Genomic DNA, 20783 nt, shown 5'->3' with positions numbered 1-20783 from the left:
TGTATTGCATGTTGGAAAAGGTCTCTCCAATTAAAGACAGAGGGATAATGTACTTTGTGGATGACAATACCAAACAGCAATAAGATCCAACATATTGCAGAAAAAGACCCACAATACTTTGCCATTCGGGAAGAAAACAAGTCCCCTGTGTTATGTTTGTAAGTCCATAGAAAAGAATCTTGTCACATCAATACTGGATTGGGAGTTTGTGTGGAGTTGAAGGGAGCTCCAGCTTTAACTATGCTGTTTAGATATTCTAAAATATGTATTCACGTATTATTCCTAAAGTGAATAAAAATAAATGGGAATTTTAAAAAAGCTAGTTATGCATTCTAGGGGAAGAGCAGAATAGCCCTCACCAAACGGACGATCGGCAGCCATCTTGTAACCTACCCAGAACCGGGATTTATTTGCTAATTCCGCCCCCACAGTGGTTCAAGCAGTTCATGTTGATTGGATAGTCAGGTTGGAATGACACCAAGAAAGGCCGATGAGTGGGCCTGATAATCCATCCTGACAGTCTTTGGACATCTTAGAGTAAACAAAAATAAGGCAGAAGGAAAGATACCTGATCTGGTGCTCGGCAAGCCATTCCTCAATTATATAGATGTTATGCCCTGAAAACACCTGGACCAGTACTTTCTAGCAGATCAGACCCCTTTTTAGGATGATGATGATGATGATGATGATATTGTTTACCATTCACTGGATGTTGGCCACATGCCAGGCACTGTTCAAGATGATGAGAACAGGGCTGACAATGTCAAGTGGGAAAGACAGATTATAAACATCATAAACAGTAAATAGTTACTATTTACTAAGCACTTACTGGGTTCCAAGAACATTTTACATACATTATCTCACAACCCCCTGCAGAGTAGATGGCATTCTCCCGTTTCACATGTAAGGAACTTGAGGTTAGCGAAGGTGAAATGACTTGCCCGTGCCTGACCATGGGCATTCCCTGGTGGTCCAGTGGTTAGAACTCCAAGCATTCACTGCAGCGGGGACGGGTTCAATCCCTGGTCAGGGAAGTAAGATCCCAGCAGGCCTCGCCTCATGCCCAATTAAAAGAAAAAAGACAAGAAGGAAAGGAAATAAGAAGGAAAAAAAGAAGGAAGGACGGAAGGAAGGAAGGAAGGAAGGAGGGAAAGAAAGAAAGAAAGAAGAAAGAAAGAAAGAAAGAAAGAAGAAAGAAAGAAAGAAAGAAAGAAAGAAAGAAAGAAAAGAAAGAAAAAAGAAAGAAAGAAAGAAAGAAAGAAAAGAAAGAAAAGAAAGAAAAAGAAAGAGAAAGAAAGAAAGGGGCTGACCAGAGGAGGAAATCCGGTGCGACTATGCCAAGCTTCTCTCAGGACAGGACCACATTCCCTTGGGAGGGGAGCTCACAGTGAGGATTCACAGGGCCCAGGACAATGATGAGCCCAGATATGAGACTACTGAGGTCAGGAGAGCCGTGGACAAGAGATGGCACCAGGCTGGGACAGGAGCCACCACATTCACGGCCCCATCCCTGGGCAGGCCAACGGCCCCGAGCCCCACCCTGTGTCCTGGCCAAGTTTGGGTTCCTCCTTCTGGCCCCTAAAACAGAGCATGTTCACACTCACTCTCCTGAATGGAGCCCCCACTGAACATTCCCCGACCATGGGATATTCAAGCTTCGCCAACAGAATTCTCCAGGACAAAAGTAGTGTTTCCTGCAAGCTCCCCAACATCTCCCCACCCCGCCCTCTGTCCAAACAACAGGCGCACAGCAACGGCTCCCATCACCTGGGAACATAGAGGAAGGTGCCAGTGGCATCCACATTCACCGCATGAGAACTCAGGTCCTCGCAGGGCCCGCTATGCCAGTGTACAGCCCCTGTAAGTTCCCCCAGCCAGCATCCTGACCTAAGCAGGGGAATTTCTTGGCCCGTGGCTGAAACACCGGAAGTGCAGCCAGGAGAGCGGATGCAGGCCAGGAGTGTAGGGGAAACCCCTCAAGGCAGGCCCAGGAAGTTTGAGTTCCCTTCATGACTGTCACTAACAGGCTGGATGTGACCTCAACCATAAACCGCCTATTCCTGAACCCCTCAAATGCTGAATGAAAACAAATGCAGTGATCTTAAACTTCCTCACAAAACAGAATCTTTGTGGAGGTGCTTAAGGAGAATTCCTACGCCCATGACTCCAGGCGTTCTGAGAAGTGGTTCTGGGATGCAGCAAAGAATCTGCATTTTACACCAATTGGCTAGAGAAGGCCAGTGTCTGCCAATTCACAAATCACTAGCTTGAACACCCATCGAGAGAAGCCTGATCTTAAATGGAATTCAGTACAAAGGAATGCTATGTGGCCCTCAAAATGAGAACATATAAGCTATTTTGTAAAAAGGGCCAAAGTGAGCAATCACGTGGTTAAAGGACAGGGAGGGAGATGTTTCACCTTCCTCTGAAACCATATGAACAGTATTACCTATTCCAGAATCATTACTGGATGTTTTCTCCTATTAACACTGGTTAGGCAGTCGAGCCACACCTTCTCTTGGCAGCCACCTTCAGGGATCTGACAGTCATTGACATCACAGGCAAGGAGAGGCTTAAGGATGTCATCCAAAAATTCACCTCACGTGGGACAGACCTAGAGTCTGTCATACAGAGTGAAGTAAGTCGGAAAGAAAAAGACAAATACCGTATACTAACACATATATATGGAATTTAAGAAAAAATGTCATGAAGAACCTAGGGGTAAGACAGGAATAAAGACACAGACCCACTGGAGAACGGACTTGAGGATATGGGAGGGGGAAGTGTGAGCTGTGACAGGGCGAGGAGAGTTGCACGGACATATACACAATAACAAACGTAAGGTAGATAGCTAGTGGGAAGCGGCCGCATGGCACAGGGATATTGGCCTGTGCTTTGTGACCGCCTGGAGGGGCTGGGACTAGGGAGGTTGGGAGGGGAGGGAGACGCAAGAGGGAAGAGATATGGGAACATATGTTATATGTTATAACTGATTCACTTTGTTATAAAGCAGAAACTAACACACCATTGTAAAGAATTCTACCCAATAAGATGTTAAAAAAAATTCACCTCACTGTTGGACAAAAGGAAGTGAAAGTTCACTTCCAGGGCGAGGTCTCAGGGGACGAGAGAACTACATCTCACTGTCCTGGTGCAGCGTCCACTGGTGGGACTTGAACTTGAATCAGTTTTCCGGTTCAGGTTTTCCATATCTGAGGTCAACGCAAGGAAAGCCAGGAACTCGACCAGGAAGCCTAGTCCTAGAGCGGCACGATTGCTCCGCCCCTTGAGGCCTATGGAAGTATTTCTCTAGAGTAAAGTACCCACAACAGCCGGGGCTACTGGGCAACACAGAGGCCTCCACTTCTAGGGGCGGAGCCTAGGAAGGGGCGGAGCTTAGCGTGAGGATGCTTTGCGACTCAGGTTCCGCTGGCGTCGCTCCCAACATCCTCGGCCCACTCCTGCGCAAACCAGTCCACGTGAGGGCCTGAAGATTCACACAAGCAAAGCCGAGCCCAGCAGCTCCCCTAGAAGCCAGGACTGAGGGATCCGAGAGGCGCCCCCAGAGCTCCGAAGGCTCCTCCCTCGTTCCCGCAGTCCTGCGCCCCACCGCCCTGCTTCGGCCTCCACCTGTCAAACCGATCTGTCACTGCCTGCAGGACCCAGCCCTTCCTCGCCTTCTGCCAGGCCCCCCAGGCCCGCGGGCCACATTGAGAAGATGGGCAGCCGGCCCCGCAACCCCAGCGCCTTCCTGCGGACGGTGGGGACCGCATCCCGGAGGACCGGGCCCTGCCAAGCGCCGGCGAACGGAGGAGCCCGCGGGCCCCGAGTCCAAGTCCAGGGCGGCGCCCAGCCTGGACAACCTGACCTGGCCCCGACCGTGGACACACTCATCTTCGTGATGGTCCTGCCCGCCGGCTGTGCCCTGCACGTGCCCCTGGACGACGTCGACCTGCTGCTGGAGCCCGAGCCAACGTCCGTGCTGCAAGTGTCTCTCGGAGATCACATCCTCATGCTGGTCCCTGAGGCCCTCCTGGGCTCGGGTGTGGAAGGCCCGTGGGACAGGGCCTGGGACGGGGCGCTTTCCGGAGCCCTCCCGGGGAAGTACATGGCCCCGGAGCCGGGATTCCTTGTGCGCAGCTGTCCCAGAGATCCTCCTGCCAAGAAGAGGTCAACGAGGAGGACGCGGATGCTGACGCCGACTTCCTGCCGGCTGGGACAGATGCTGCTGCAGTCTCAGTCGCTGGGCTCCGCCCCTCGGCTGGATGTATGTCTGGCTTCCACCTGTTGGGCCAAGCCTCAGAGCCGTCCCCTCGGGCCCCCAACACTAGTCCAGAGAGACGCTCTCCTCACCACGACGACATCCTGGACTTGCACCTTCCAGAGCCCTTCCCTGACTCACCACTCCAAACTCTACCTCCCTCTCCAAGTCCAGGTCCTCACCAGCGTCCCCAGCGCCCTCATGGTCCTCCACGCAAGATCCGGAAATGCCTGTTCCCTTAATCAACTGCCTCCCACAATTCCTGGCCAACTCAACGGGGACCAGGAGAGAGTCTTCTGATACTGGCTGTGTGTACCTTGCACACACTGTAAGAATCATATGAACAGATGCTTTATGGATGCAGGCTGCACTGCGGAATTCTGATCAGTGACTGACTAAAACACCTGAAAGGAAGCTCACCCGGGCAAAGAAAAGCCGCTTGAAATACAGTCTGCTTTCCGACAGCCAGACTGCTCCTTAGATTTTCTCTAGGGAGGGCACCCTTAAGCAGCTCTACCCCCCTCCCATTCACTTCAAACCTAAGCGCCAGCACTTTTCTCTAAAAAGCCCTCCTTTTCCGGGCACCCTACCACTGCCCATACCCCTGTTCCCCCCAACCCCCTTAATAGAGTAATTGCTAAATTTGTTTTGTTTACAGGGTTTTGGACCTAGTGTCCATACTAGTTTACAACAACCCTCTACCCAGTTTGACCGTTTCTGGATGGCAGCTCGAGCCCCTTTGGGGGAATCTAGCCAGTAGTTGTATGTGGACAGATCTTTGTTGGATACAGAACACAGGATGGGGAACAATGATCAGGTGCCCTCCTTTTTTTGAATGAGCAGGTTGGCAAATGGTTTGACTTTATTGCTGGGTTTGGGGTGATATTTTCCCAAAAGACCCAACTGTTTTCCATTCTTCTTATATGCTTTTAATGTATTTCTCTTGTCCTGGAAAAGTTTGTAATTCTAAAGATTCTGTGTTTTATACCTCTAAGATCCCAAATAGGTTTTGTACATTACTACTAGCATATAGAAATAATTTGCTCTTATATTGGTCTGATATCCAGCAAAATTACTTAATTTCTGTAACCACTTCTCTGTAGATTCTCTTGCTTGACTGATAAAGATCTCTCGAAATAATGAGAGTATGTCTCTTTTTTTTTTGCACAAGCCTCTTACATCTTATTTTTCCTTAATCTTTTTAAAAAATAAATTTATTTATTTATTTTTGGCTGCGTTGGGTCTTCGTTGCTGTGTGCGGGCTTTCTCTAGTTGTGAAGAGTGGGGACTGCTCTTCGTTGTGGTGCGCGGGCTTCTCATTGCCGTGGCTTCTCTTGTTGGGGAGCATGGGCTCTTGGCGTGTGGGCTTCAGTAGTTGTGGCACGCAGGCTTCAGTAGTTGTGGCTCGCGGGCTCCAGAGCACAGGCTCAGTAGTTGTGGTGCACGGGCTTAGTTGCTCCGTGGCTTGTGGGATCTTCCCAGGCCAGGGCTCGAACCCGTGTCCCCTGCATTGGCAGACGGATTCTTAACCATTGCACCACCAGGGAAGTCCCTCCTTAATCTTTTTTATTGGATATTACTTCAAGTAATATATCCAGGTTGACTGGTATAGTCAATAGGGTCATCCCTTTCTTTTTCTTTTGTGTTTTTTTGAAGTATAGTTGATTTACAATATTAGTTTTTGGCGCACAACAAAATAATTCAATATTTTTATAGATTATATTCCAGTTAATGTTATTACAAAAAATGGGTATATTTTCCTCTGCTGTACAATATGTCCTTGTTCCTTACTTACTGTATACACAGTAGTTTTAATCTCTCAGTCCTCTACCCTATCTTGCTCCTCTCTCCCCTCTGTCTGGTGACAACCACTACTTTGTTCTCATTATATGTGAGTCTGTTTCTGTTGTATTCTATGCATTTGTTTGTTTTAGTTTTTAGCTTCCACATATGAGTGATGGCATAGAGTATATGTCTTTCTCTGTCTGACTGATTTCATTAGGCAGAATACACTCTAGGTCCATCCACGTTGTTGCAAATGGCAGAACTCCATTCTCATCAGACTGGCATCCATTTGCACACACTTTGCAGTGGGTATTCAATAAAACCAAATGAGCTTTTCTTCTCCTGATTTTCTTTTGCCCTGATAGTTTGGCTTTAATCCAGAAAGAGTGTTCTCTTTGGTGTCAGGGGGTGGAGGCTCTGGAGTCTGCATTCAGAGAAGTCATGTTGGGGCCTAAGTCATGAGATGTACAAGCACCTCATTTACCCACCATTGCCAGCTCTTATGGGGTAGTTTAAATGTAGAGCTTCTACTCTTCCAGGAAAGATGCCTGCTTCTTACATGTCATCTCATTCAACTCCTCATAGCTTCACTAAGGAGGATTTGGCTTGAACAAAATTGTGCATTTGAGAGGCTCCTTCGATAAGAAGGGGAGAAGATTTCTCAGTTTCAATGGGCAGCATATTTTGATTTGGTATAAGGAGGCTTCCAAACAAAACTCTGAATCGAAAGCTGCTTCATTAAAACATTTTCTGGCCAAAGCTAATGACCAATTTGAAAAACAACTAGACTTATTTCTCTATTAAGTCCTGCAGTTGCCTTTCCCAAATATCCCTCTGCCTCTTCTCCTGCCATTCTCTCTCCTTCTGAATTCCAGACTCCTCCTTTAATTACCCTTGTCCAGGTCCCCTGCCTTTCCCCAACAAAGCTCTCAAGAACCCAAAATGCTAGCTGCCTCTGAAGATCCACCCCCATGCACCAGGTATTCAGACAACTTCAGAGTTTAAACCTTGGACCTGAGCTGAATTAAGAGCTATTTGTAAAAATGTCTCTAAATTCAGACAAGACCAGCAAATATTCAGAGAAGAATTTAGTGTTCTGTTGGGTGCATAAGCCCCAGACTTGTCTTGACACAAATCACTCATACACATATTGGTCAGAACTGCCCGATGCTCATTTCTGGATGGCAAAGCAGACTGGACTGACCCAGGAAAGGACCTGCAGGATCTCTCTTACCACAATAACCCTAAGGGTTCAATAACAAGCCTGAAAAGTTGGGCAAAGTTTCCTAAAAATCATACCTGAAACGTTTCCAATAAAAATCAATGCAACTGCTACTCTTTCTATAACAAGCCCTGCCACCTTTGCTCAGCCTCTTCTTTGGCATAAACGTCCCACACACGTGATCAGTATTTCAAATAATGCACAGATTTTCCCTGTCTCCCAGCCTTTATATATAACCCTTGAGCCCTCTGACTGGAAACATTCCTTCCTGCTCCATGACAACACACCTGCCAATCTAACAGGGTAGAACTTAACTTTACACATAGAACTGTTTATTAGAAGCACACCAGAGGGACTATTTCTTGAGTTTTCAGAGGAGCTCTCTATTCATAATCAGTTGTATCTGGTGTGAATATACCTTTACATTCCACATTATGTTTGATAGATACTCCAGATAAATGTCTTGACACAACATCTGACCTTTATGAGTTAGAAATTTCACTGACGTAGAAAAGATAATGGGAGCAGAACTTATTAAAGTTCAGATACATTCTACAAAACCATTACCCAAACTTCCCACAATATCCCTTGATGCCAAAAGACGAGCTGAAACGTATAGTTGAATGTCTTCTACAAAGGTCTTCCCATGCACTGCCTTTGTAACACTCTCATCCAGCAAGAAATGAAGCCAAACAGACAAGGATTTTGATTTGTTCAACAAAATAAGTATACCTCACTACCTGACAGAAATTAACCCAAATACCATCCTGTCATCAATTCCACATGAAGCCACCTGCTTCACTCTAATGTATCTTTGCTTTGCCTTTTATTCGTGTGCCTCTAGACCAAGACAGTCAATATGATTTTGCTTTTACCTGCAGAGGACAACAACATACCTGGACAGTCATGCCCCTGGAGTACACTGGAGCTCCCTTGTATTTTTCCCTGGTTGTCGATCAAGAGTTAAAAGATCTAAATTTCCCTTGTGATTTAGTCCTAACACAATGTGTAGATAATCTACTTTGTTCATAGAACAAGGAAGCCTGTAAAAGGTTTCCACTGACTTGCCCCAGCCTTAGCAAAGAGGAGACATAAAATTTCAAATATAATTATTATTTTTCCGAAATACAGTCCATCATTCAGAGCATGACTCATTTCCGAAGGGGAAAACAATCTTTCCTGATAGACTAAAGACGATCCAGACATATCCTACATCCTTAACAAAAGACAATTGAGAGTGTTTCTGGTTTTAACTGGATATTGCAGACAATGGGTACTAAGTTTTTGTGAGATTGAAACACCTCTTTATGAATTGACTAAGTTCTCAGTCAGAGACCCTCTCCTGTGGAACCCAAACCCTCTCTCAGTCAGAGACCCTCTCCTGTGGAACCCAAACCCTCTGCTGTGGAACCCAAATGTGAAGAGGACTTCTGTATCCTGAAGAAGGCTGTTCAACAGCCTTTCTCTAGTCATGTCTAACTACTAAAACTCTTGTGTCTATTTTTGCGTAAGCAATCTGACAAGCCCTTGGGATTTTAACTCAAGTTGATAAGAACTAGCCAAAACTCTTTGTTCCAGAATTTTACTCAGACATAAAAAAGAATGAAATTTTGCCCCTTTCAACAATATGGATGGACCTGTAGGGCATTGTGCTTAGTGAAATAAGGCAGAAATAGAAAGACAAATACTGTATGTTATCACTTATATGTGTAATTTAAAAAGTGAAGCAAAGAATTGAAAATAACAAAAGAGGAACATACTACTGATACAGAGAAGAAACTAATGGTTATCAGTGGGGAGGGGGAAGATAGGAGTAGGGTAGTAAGAGATACAAACTACTGTGTATAGAATAAATACTACAAGGATATACTCTACAGTACAGGGAATATAGACAATATTTTATAATAACTTCAAATAGAGGATAATCAATAAAACATTGGATCAGTATGTTGTACACTTAAAAATAACATAATATTTTAAATCAACTGTTGTTCAAAAATAAATATAAATAAGAAAAAATCCATTGCTCCAAAAACTGTAAGGAACTAAGAAATCTTTATAGACAAAGGGAAAAAATCTGTGGTCTATACATATGATGAAACATTTTTTAGTGATTTAAAAAAATGAGCTACAAAGCCATGAAAAGATATGGAGGAACCTTAAATGCATATAGCTAAGTGAAAGAAACCAGTTTGAAAAACTACATACTGTGTGAATCCAAGTATGTAACATTTCTGAAAAAGGCAAAACTATAGAGACCGTAAAAAGATCAGTGTTTGCCAGGGGCTCAGAGGGAGGAGAGTGAATAGGTGGAGCACAAGGGATTCGTAGGGTGAGGAAACTACCCTTTGTGATACATATGTATGCATGACATCATCCATTTGACAAAACCCATAGAACTATACAACACAAAGGATGAACCTTAATGTAAACTATGAACTTTAGTTAATTATAACATTATCAATATTGGTTTATCAGTTGTAAGAAGTGTACCACAGTAATGCAAGATGTTAATAATAGGGGAACTGTGTGTGGGAGAGGTGTGATATATTGAACTGTGTGCTATTTGCTCTATTTTCAGTAACATAAAATTGTCCTAAAAGTAAATATATTACTTTTAGAAGGTAAGGAAGAAAAACAATCCATTTGAGAAGTTAACTTCGAGGGTAAGAAATTTAAATGAATATACATTTTTAAAAGTTTGATATCCTCAAGATCTAAAGGAAAGAAGTACCTGATTGATGTAAAAAAATGAGGATTTTGTTCGGAGAAGTCTGTCAGAGGCAAATTGCATACATCACTAAAATGGCCAGTTTAGTGTTTACCGACTTCCCCAATCTCTAAAATCAAAAACCAACCAAAAACATTGCTTAGTATACTCTCACCCTTGACCCTGTTGGAAAGGTTTATCCCCCTTGTCATAGAGCAATAGCTATTACTGCAAAACTTGTTGATGCTTCTGCTGAACAGGTTCTAGCCTCCTCGCTTGATTTCAGGGTTCCTCATTCAGTACAGACATTACTAATGACTAAACTGACACTGTTCAACTAGCCAATTAATATCTTCTGAGATACTATTACCCTCTCCCTGTCACATCACTGTTCTTTACTGTAACACTCCTAACCCAGCCACTCTCACTGCTCCACCAAAAGAAGGGGAGCCTCTGATTGTCTTACTTCAGTTAGGAAACTCTCTGACCTCACTCAGGTTTACTAGAGACCCCTCCTGAGACTCTGACCTAATATTATCTGTTGATGGATCATACCCCAAAACTGAAACTGGAGGTTATCAAGCAGGATATTCTGTCAGTAATCTAAACTTTCCTTTGGTATACAGTCTTCTACCTGAGGTAAAATCAGCCCAAATAGCAGAACGTATTGCACTTACTATAGCCTGTCAACCAGTCAGACCAGGAATTAAGCATATAGCAGGTGTGCTTTTGGTGTAGTACATGACTTTGGGCTGCATTGGCAACAAAGCGACTTTCTTGCCTCTGCTGGTATCCCCTCAAAAGTGGACAAATTAAGGAACTTTTTGATGCAGTTCCACTTCCTTGAGATGGCTACAGGAAAGGTTGAACCCCATGTAGAAAGAAACAATTTGGAATCTAACAGAAGATGCTCTAGCAGGTCATTATGTCAAACAAGTAACCTTACCCAAAGTTAAGTTTCTATAAATCTCTGAAGGGATCCAAAGCAGCCATTATTTTTTTTTAATCTTTTAATTTTATATTGGAGTATAGTTGATTAACAATGTTCTGATAGTTTCAGGTGTACAGAAAATTGATTCATTTATACATATACATGTATCTATTCTTTTTCAAATCATTTTCCCATTTTGGTTGTTATGTAATATCGAGTAGAGTTCCCTGTGCTATACAGTAGGTCCTTATTGGTTATCCATTTTAAATATAGCACTGTGTACATGTCAATCCCAGACTCCCTAACTATCCCTTCCCCCCATTCTTCCCCCAGTAACCGTAAGTTTGTTCTCTAAGTCTGTGAGTCTGTTTCTGTTTTGTAAGTTCATTTGTATCAATTTTTTTAAGATTCCGTTTATAAGTGATATCATATGATATTTCTCTTTCTCTGTCTGACTTATTTCACTCAGTATGACAATATGTCTGTCCATGTTGCTGCAAATGGCATTATTTTATGCTTTTTAATGGCTGGGTAATATTCTATTGTATATATGTGCCACCTCTTCTTTATCCATTCCTCTGTCGATGGACATTTAGGTTGCTTCTATGTCCTGGCTATTGTAAACAGTGCTGCGATGAACATTGGGGTGCATGTGTCCTTTTGAACCATGTTTTTCTCCAGATATATGCCCAGGAGTGGGATTGCTGGATCATAGGGTAGCTCTATTTTTAGTTTTTTAAGGAACCTCCCTCCTGTTCTCCATAGTGGTTGTACCAATTTACATTCCTACCAACAGTATAGTAGGGTTCCCTTCTCTCCACACCCTCTCCAGCATTTATTGTTTGTGGACTTTTTGATGATAGCCATTTTGACTGGTGTGAGATGATATCTCATTGTAGTTTTGATTTGTATTTCTCTAATAATTAGTGATGTTGAACATCTTTTCATGAGCCTCTTGGCCATCTGTATGTCTTCTTTGGAGAAATGTCTATTTAGGTTTTCTGCCCATTTTTTGATTGGGTTTTTTGTTTTGATGATATTAAGCTGCGTGGGTTGTTTGTAAATTTTGGAGATTAATCCCTTGTTGGTCAAAAGCAGCCATTATATCATATTAACGATTGGCCCCTGAAAAGGCAAAATGGAAAAAAATCTGGTTGTACCTTTCACTCAGATAATCTGTGGTGCTCTCAAGAGAAATACTAGCTAGAACCAAGTGATTTCAAATGCATATAACTAATTTCTGCAAGAAACTACTCATAATGATATAGACAAATGGGTTACTATCTTAAATCAGCATTAGTGGGGAAACCATTTTTAAAAACCCAACTCATTAAAACAGCATCAAAAAGAATAAAATATTTAGGAATAAACTTTATCAAGGAGGCAACAGACTATTATGTATTCTTGGCACCCTTGCTGAAGATCAATTGAGTGTAAATGTATGGGTTTATTGCTGAACTATCTATTCTCTTCCTTTCATCTATATACCTGTTTTTATGCCAGTACCATACTGTTTTGATGACTGTATATTTTTAATATATTTTGAAATCAGAAAATTGTAATGCCTCCAGCTTTGTGTTTGCTCAAGATTGCTTTGGTTATTTGGGGTCTTTTGTGGCTTCATAGGACTTTTAGGATTGCTTTTTCTATTTCTATAAAGAATGTCATTGAGATATTGATAAGGCTGGCATTGAATCTGTAGATCACTTTGGGCCATATGGATATTTTAACAATATTAATTCTTTCCATCCATGAACATAGGATACCTTTCCATTTATCTGTTTTCTTTAATGTCCTTCATCAATGTTTTATAATTTTCAGTGGACAAGTCTTTCACCTCTTTGGTTAAGTTTACTCCTAAGTATTTTATTTTTTGTTTCTATTGTAAATGGGATTGTTTTCTTAATTTCCTTTCAGATACTTTGTAATTTGTATATAGAAATACCACTGGTTTTTGTATGTTGATTTTGCATCCTGCAACTTTAATGAATTTGTTTATTGGTGCTATCAGTTTTGTTGTTGTTGAGTCTTTAGGGTTTTCTGCCCGTATGGTCATATACAGGTAGAGATCATTTTACTCCTTTCCGATTTGGATAAACTTTACTTCTTTTTCTAGTTTGATTGCTCTGGCTAGAACTTCCAGTACTATGTTGAATAGAAGTGGTGAAGATGGTCATTCTTGTTTGTATGGGATCTTTGAAGAAAAGCTTTCAGTTTTCCTCCATTGTCTATGATGTTAGCTGTGGGCTTTTCATATATAGTCTTTATTGCAATGAAGTAAGTTTCTTCTATATACATTATGTTGAGATTTTTAAAATCATGAATGGATGTTTAACTTTTTCAAATGCTTTTCTGCATTTATTGAGATGGTTCTATAGTTTTTAACTTTCATTCTGTTAACATGATGTATCACACTGATTGATTTGGATATGTTGAACTATCTTTGCATCCCAGGAATAAATCGCACTAGTCATGGTATATAATCCTTTGAATGTGTTGTTGAAGTTGGCTTGCTAGTATTTTATTGAGGATCTTTGCATCTATGTCCATCAGGGATATTGGCATGTTATTTTCTTTTCTTGTGGTGTCTTTGTCTGGCCTTGGTATCAGGGTGATGCTAGTCTCATAGGTTAGTTTGAAAGTGTTCCCTCATCTTCTGTTTTTTGAAAGAGTCTAAGAAGGATTGGTGACAATTCTTTGACTGTTCAGTAGAATTCACATGTGAAGCCATCTACACCTGGGCTTTTCTTTGTTCGGAGGTTTTGATTACTGATTCATTCTCCTTATTTGTTATTGGTCTGTTCAGGCCTTCGACTTCTTCTCGATTCAGTTTTGTTGTGCTGCATGTTTCTAGGAATTTGTTAATTTTTTCTAGGTTATGCAAGTTGTTGGTGTATAATAGTTCATAATAGACCCCTAAGATTCTTTTTTGTTTCTAAGGCATCTATTGTAATATCTCCTCTTTCATTTATGATTTTATTTATCTGAGTCTTCTCTCTTTTTTCTTAGTCAAGCCCAGGGTTTGTTGATTTTATCTTTTGAGAAAACAACTGAGTATTGTTGATTTTTTGTTTGTTTTTCTATTCTCGATTTGATTTATTTTTGCTCTAACCTTTATTATTTCCTTCCTTCTTGTAACATTGGGCTTTGTTCTTTTTTCTAGTTCGTTAGGTGTAAAGTTAGGATGATTTCTTTGAGATCTTTTATCTTTTTGATGCAGGCGTTTGTTGCTATAAACTTCTCTCAGTACCACTCTTGGTGCATTTCATGATTTGGTATGCTGTGTTTTTGTTTTTATTGGTCCTGAGATAAGTTAAAACTTACTTTTTGATTTCCTCTTTGAATCAACGGTTATTTAAGATGGTTAAATTTTGTTTTGATGTGTTTGTAAATTTTCCCATTTTTTCTTATTTCTAGTTTCAATCCATTGTGGTTGAAGAGAAACTTGGAATGATTTTAGTCTTAAGTTTGTTAAGACTTGTTTTGCAACTTAAACTGTGATCTATCCCAGAGAATGTTCCATGTGTGCTTGAGAAGGATATGTATTCTTCTGCTATTGGGTGGAAAGTTCTTTATTGGTCTGTTAGGTCCATTTGGTATATAGTGTTGTTCCTTTATGGTATTTTCTTATTAATTTTCTGACTGGATGTTCTATCCATTATAGAGTGAGATATTGAAGTCTCCTAATATTTATAGATACATTTTGGCGTATGGTTACCATGGAGTTTGCACTGAACATTTCATAGTTTTAGCAGTTTATTTAAGCTGAAAACAACTTACCTTCAATCACTTGCAGAAACTTTATATTTACCCACCCTTTCACTTTATGTAATTGATGGCAGATTTTACTTTTTTCCTATGTTTTTCCATTACAAGTTTCTGTGGTTATAGTTATTCTTACAATTTTTGTCTTCTAATTTGTATACTATTATTAAAAGTGATTTATGTGCTACCATTATTCTGTGACAATATTCTGTTTGTCTTTACCTTTAGCAGTGAGATTTATACTTTCATAGCTTTTGTGTTGTTTAGCATTTTTTTCATTTCTACTTGAAGAAATTTTTTTAACATTTCTTGTAAAGCAGGTCTAGTGGTGATGAATTCCCTCACTTTTTGATTGGGAAAGTCTTTACCTATCCTTCATTCTTAAAGGACAGTTTTTCTAGGTAAAAATTGGCTGGCAGGTTTTTTCTTTAACTACTTTGAATGTATCACTACACTGTTTCCTGGCCTGCAAAGTTTCTGCTGAGAAAACTTCCTGATGGGTTTCCTTGTGCATTACAAGTTGCTTTCAAAATTCTCTCTTTGCCTTTTTAAAAAAAAGTCATTTTTATTCATATTAAATTCAAGTAAATATACCTTTAAAATAAAAAAAAAAAAACCTTTCTTTAACGGAGGGTAAGCTCAATTAGAAGAGATCGTAATAGAGGCCAGATCTGCGATTATGAACATGGGAATCTATCCAGGGCAGGAAATGGGGAGAGAAAGGGCAGAGTGGAGAACAAATGCCAAACACAGTCCTCCCCCCCAAAAAAGCTATGCAAAGTCTTTAAAATAAATCACTGTGAAGACAAAACATTTCTATAAGCTATAGTCACCTAATCTTATATACCACTGTTCTCCATTTCTACTTTATACCTACACTTCATTAGGGCATGCATTGTATGGAATTATTTTTTTTAACTGACCATAGCAGAAAAAGCTTTCCCCTCCACACTCTCTCTCCTCTCTCTAGTTTTGAAGGCTCTGTGCAATCTATTTTGAAATGACAAAGAAGACTTTGAAGATACATATATTACTCCCGATATAACAGTGCAACACAGTAGATGCTAGCCATTGTGGCCAGTTAAATTTATAGTTAAATAAATTAAAATAAAATAAAACGTTCTCCCTCAGTCACACTAGCCATATATCAAGCACTCAATAGCTGCACATGGTTAGTGACTATCACAATGGACAGAGCAGTTATTAAGAGTTTCCATCACTGAAGAAAACTCTCTTGGACAGCACTGTTCCAGGTTATGAGAGTTTTAATTTGCCTTCCTCTAACCAACTAAATTATTGCCATTCTATGCAGGAAATAATTGAGAAGTTACTAAGAAAATGAGATATATAAACCTGTCGGGGAGGAAGAGATTTTCCTCTACCCTCCTACATTCTTCTGGCTGGTCTAAGAATTATGTTGACATGAGACACATGAACAGGAGAAAATTAAACAAAATTTTAATAACATATATACATGGGAGAGACCCAGGAAAACTGAGTACCTTGCCAAAATGGCCAAAATACTCATTTTAAGTACCATCTTCAGCTAAAGAGAAAAGAGGATATTGGAGGTAGTGGTTTGGGATTTCAAGTGGAAGGAAGACAATACACATGGATGTGAAAAAGCAAATGAGTGGTAAACAAATGTTTTCTGGGCCAGGCAGAGACCATGGGGCACAGAAAGGAACAGACTTTGCCAGGTTCCACCATATCTACACACCTAGTTCATACTACAGTTATCTATCGTGATAGTTCCCTTCCTGGAACAGGTTCTCTATCTACATTCTTTTAGGCAGTTAAGGGGAAGGTCACATTTTTTTTTCCTGAGTTTTTTGGGCCTTGATTGTTTTCAGCTTGAAATAATGTGCATTATGGTTTTCTCAGGGTATATGCCCAGTAGTGGGATTGCTGCGTCGTATGGTAGTTCTATTTTTAGTTTTTTAAGGAACCTCCGTACTGTTCTCCATAATGGCTGTATTGATTCACATTCCCACCAACAGTGCAAGAGGGTTCCCTTTTCTCCACACCCTCTCCAGCATTTATTGTTTGTAGATTTTTTTGATGATGGCCATTCTGACCGGTGTGAGGTGATACCTCATTGTAGTTTTGATTTGCATTTCTCTAATGATTAGTGATGTTGAACATCCTTTCATGTGTTTGCTGGCAATCTGTATATAGTCTTTGGAGAAATGTCTATTTAGGTCTTCTGCCCATTTTTGGATTGGGTTGTTTGTTCTTTTGATATTGAGCTGCATGAGCTGCTTGTAAATTTTTCAGATTAATCCTTTGTCAGTTGCTTCATTTGCAAATATTTTCTCACATTCTGAGGTTTGTATTTTCGTCTTGTTTATGTTTTCCTTTGCTGTGCAAAAGCTTTGAAGTTTCATTAGGTCCCATTTGTTTATTTTTGTTTTTATTTCCATTACTCTAGGAGGTGGGTCAGAAAGGATCTTGCTGTGATTTATGTCATAGAGTGTTATGCCTATGTTTTCCTGTAAGACTTTTATAGTCTCTGGTCTTACATTTCGGTCTTTAATCCATTTTGAGTTTATTTTTATGTATGGTGCAAGGGAGTGTTCTAATTTCATTCTTTTACATGTAGCTGTCCAGTTTTCCCAGCAACGCTTATTGAAGAGGTTGTCTTTTCTCCATTGTATATTCTCGCCTCCTTTGACAAAGATAAGGTGACCATATGTGCAAGGGTTTATCTCTGGGCTTTGCATCCTGTTCCATTGATCTATATTACTGTTTATGTGCCAGCACCATACTGTCTTGATTACTGTAGCTTTGTAGTATAGTCTGAAGTCCGGGACCCTGATTCCTCCAGCTCTGTTTTTCTTTCTCAAGATTGCTTTGGCTATTTGGGGTCTTTTGTGTTTCCATACAAATTGTGAAATTTTATTGTTCTAGCTCTGTGAAAAATGCGATTGGTATTTTGATAGGGATTGCATTGAATCGGTAGATTGCTTTGGGTAGTAGAGTCATTTTCACAATGTTGACTCTTCCAATCCAAGAACATGGTATATCTCTCCATCTGTTTGTATCACCTTTAATTTGTTTCATCAGTCTCTTATAGTTTTTTGCATACAGGTCTTTTGTTTCCTTAGGTAGATTTATTCCTAGGTATTTGATTCTTTTTATTGCAGTGGTAAATGGGAGTGTTTCCTTAATTTCTCTTTCAGGTTTTTCATCATAAGTGTATAGGAATGCAAGAGATTTGTGTGCATTAATTTTGTATCCTGCTACTTTACCAAATTCATTGATTAACTCTAGTATTTTTCTGGTAGCAACTTTAGGATTCTCTATGTATAGTATCATGTCATTTGCAAACAGTAACAGCTTTAATTCTTCTTTTCCTATTTGGATTCCTTTTATTTCTTTTTATTCTCTGATTGCTGTGGCTAAAACTTCCAAAACTATGTTGAATAATAGTGGTAAGAGTGGACAACCTTGTCTTTTTCCTGATCTTAGAGGAAATGGTTTCAGTTTTTCACCACTGAGAATGATGTTGGCTGTGGGTTTGTCATATATGGCCTTTATTATGTTATGTTCCCTCTATGCCTACTTTCTAGAGGGTTTTTTTATCATAAATGGGTGTTGAATTTTGTTGAAAGCTTTTCCTGCATCTATTGAGATGAACATATGGTTTTTATCCTTCAATTTGTTAGTATGGTGTATCACATTGATTAATTTGCATATATTGAAGAATCCTTGCATTCCTGGCATGAACCCCACTTGATCATGGTGTATGATCCTTTTAATGTGCTGTTGGATTCGGTTAGCTAGTATTTTGTTGAGGTTTTTGCATCTATGTTCATCAGTGATATTGGCCTGTAGTTTTCTTTTTTTGTGACATCTTTGTCTGGTTTTGGTATCAGGGTGATGGTGACCCCATAGAATAAGTTTGGGAGTGTTCCTCCCTCTGCTATATTTTGGAAGAGTTTGAGGACGATAGGAGTTAGATCTTCTCTGAATGTTTGATAGAATTCGCCTGTGAAGCCATCTGGTCCTGGGCTTTTGTTTGTTGGAAGATCTTTAATCACAGTCTCAACTTCAGTGCTTATGATTGGTCTGTTTATATTTTCTATTTCCTCCTGGTTCTGTCTCAGAAGGTTGTGCTTTTCTAAGAATTTGTCTATTTCTTCCAGGTTGTCCATTTTATTGGCATATCGTTGCTTGTAGTAATCTCTCATGATCTTTGGATATCTGAAGTGTCAGTTGTTAGTTCTCCTTTTTCATTTCTAATTCTATTGATTTGAGTCTTCTCCCTTGTTTTCTTCATGAGTCTGGCTAATGGTTTATCAATTTTGTTTATCTTCTCAAAGAATAAGGTTTTAGTTTTATTGATCTTTGCTATCATTTTCTTCATTTCTTTTTCATTTATTTCTGATCTGATCTTTATGATTTCTTTCCTTCTGCTAACTTTGGGGTTTTTTTGTTCTTCTTTCTCTAATTGCTTTAGGTGTAAGGTTAGGTTTTTTATTTGAGATGTTTCTTCTTTCTTTAGGTAGGATTGTATTGCTATAAACTTCCCTCTTAGAACTGCTTTTGCTGCATCGCATAGGTTTTGGGTCGTCGTATTTCATTGTCATTTGTTTCTAGGTATTTTTTGATTTCCTTGCTGATTTCTTTGGTGATCTCTTGGTTATTTAGTAGTGTATTGTTTAACCTCCATTTGTTTGTATCTTTTACAGATTTTTTTCCTGTAATTGATATCTAGTCTCATAGCATTGTGGCTGGAAAAGATACTTGATATGATTTCAGTTTTCTTAAATTTACCAAGGCTTGATTTGTGACCCAAGATATGATCTATCCTGGAGAATGTTCTATGGACACTTGAGAAGAAAGTGTATTCTGTTGTTTTTGGATGGAATGTTCTATAAATATCAATTAAGTCCATCTTGTTTAATGTATCATTTAAAGCTTGTGTTTCCTTATTTATTTTCTTTTTGGATGATCTGTCAATTGGTGAAAGTCAGGTGTTAAAGTCCCCTAATATGATTGTCTTACTGTTGATTTCGCCTTTTAGCGCTGTTAGCCTTTGCCTTATGTCTTGAGGTGCTCCTATGTTGGGTGCCTAAATATTTACAATTGTTATATCTTCTTCTTGGATCGATCCCTTGATCATTATGTAGTGTCCTTCTTTGTCTCTTGTAATAGTCTTTATTTTAAAGTCTAATTTGTTTGATATGAGAAGTGCTACTCTGGCTTTCTTTTGATTTCCATTTGCATGGAATATCTTTTTCCATCCCCTCACTTTCAATCTGTATGTGTCCCTAGGGCTGTAGTGGGTCTCCTGTAGACAGCATATATATGGGCCTTGTTTTTGTACCCATTCAGCCAGTCTATGTCTTTTGGTTGGAGCATTTCATCCATTCACATTTAAGGTAGCTATCGATATGTATGTTTCTATTACAATTTCTATTGTAATAGAAATGTTCTATTTCTATTACTACAGTCAATTAATTGATTTGGGTTTGTTATTGTAGGTTGTTTCCTTCTCTTGTGTTTTCTGACTTGAGAAGTTCCTTTAGCGTTTGTTGTAAAGCTGGTTTGGTGGTGATGAATTCTTTTAGCTTTTGCTTCTCTGTATAGGTTTTAATGTCTCTGTTGAATCTGAATGAGATCCTTGCTTGGTAGAGTAATCTTGGTTTTATGTTTTTCTCTTTCATGACTTTAAATATGTCCTGCCACTCCCTTCTGGCTTGCAGAGTTTCTGCTGAAAGATCAGCTGTTAACCTTATGGGGATTCCCTTGTATATATTTGTTTTTTTTCCCTTGCTGCTTTTGATATTTTTACTTTGTATTTAATTTTTGATAGTTTGGTTAATATGTGTCTTGGCCTGTTTCTCCTTGGATTTATCCTGTATGGGACTCTCTGTGTTTCCTGGAGTTGATTGACTCTTTCCTTTCCCATATTAGCAAAGTTTTCAACTATAATCTCTTCAAGTATTTTCTCAGTCCCTTTCTTTTTCTCTTTTTCTTCTGAGACCCCTATAATTTGAATGTTGGTGTGTTTAATGTTGTCCCAGAAGTCTCTGAGACTGTCCTCAATTCTTTTCATTGTTTTTTTCTTTATTCCTCTCTGTGGTAGTTATTCCCACTATTT

General features: G+C 39.8%; 1 pseudogene; it reads left to right on the top strand.

Moving 5' to 3' along the window:
- The first annotated feature begins 3718 nt into the window (after window positions 1–3718).
- On the top strand, window positions 3719–4503 carry LOC116753216 (annotated as a pseudogene).
- Window positions 4504–20783: the final 16280 nt, after the last annotated feature.

Source organism: Phocoena sinus, chromosome 4 (genome assembly GCF_008692025.1).
Source record: "Phocoena sinus isolate mPhoSin1 chromosome 4, mPhoSin1.pri, whole genome shotgun sequence".
Classification (NCBI taxonomy): domain Eukaryota; kingdom Metazoa; phylum Chordata; class Mammalia; order Artiodactyla; family Phocoenidae; genus Phocoena; species Phocoena sinus.
Note: the sequence above shows the minus strand (reverse complement) of the source record. Positions and strands in the feature narration are given on the sequence as shown.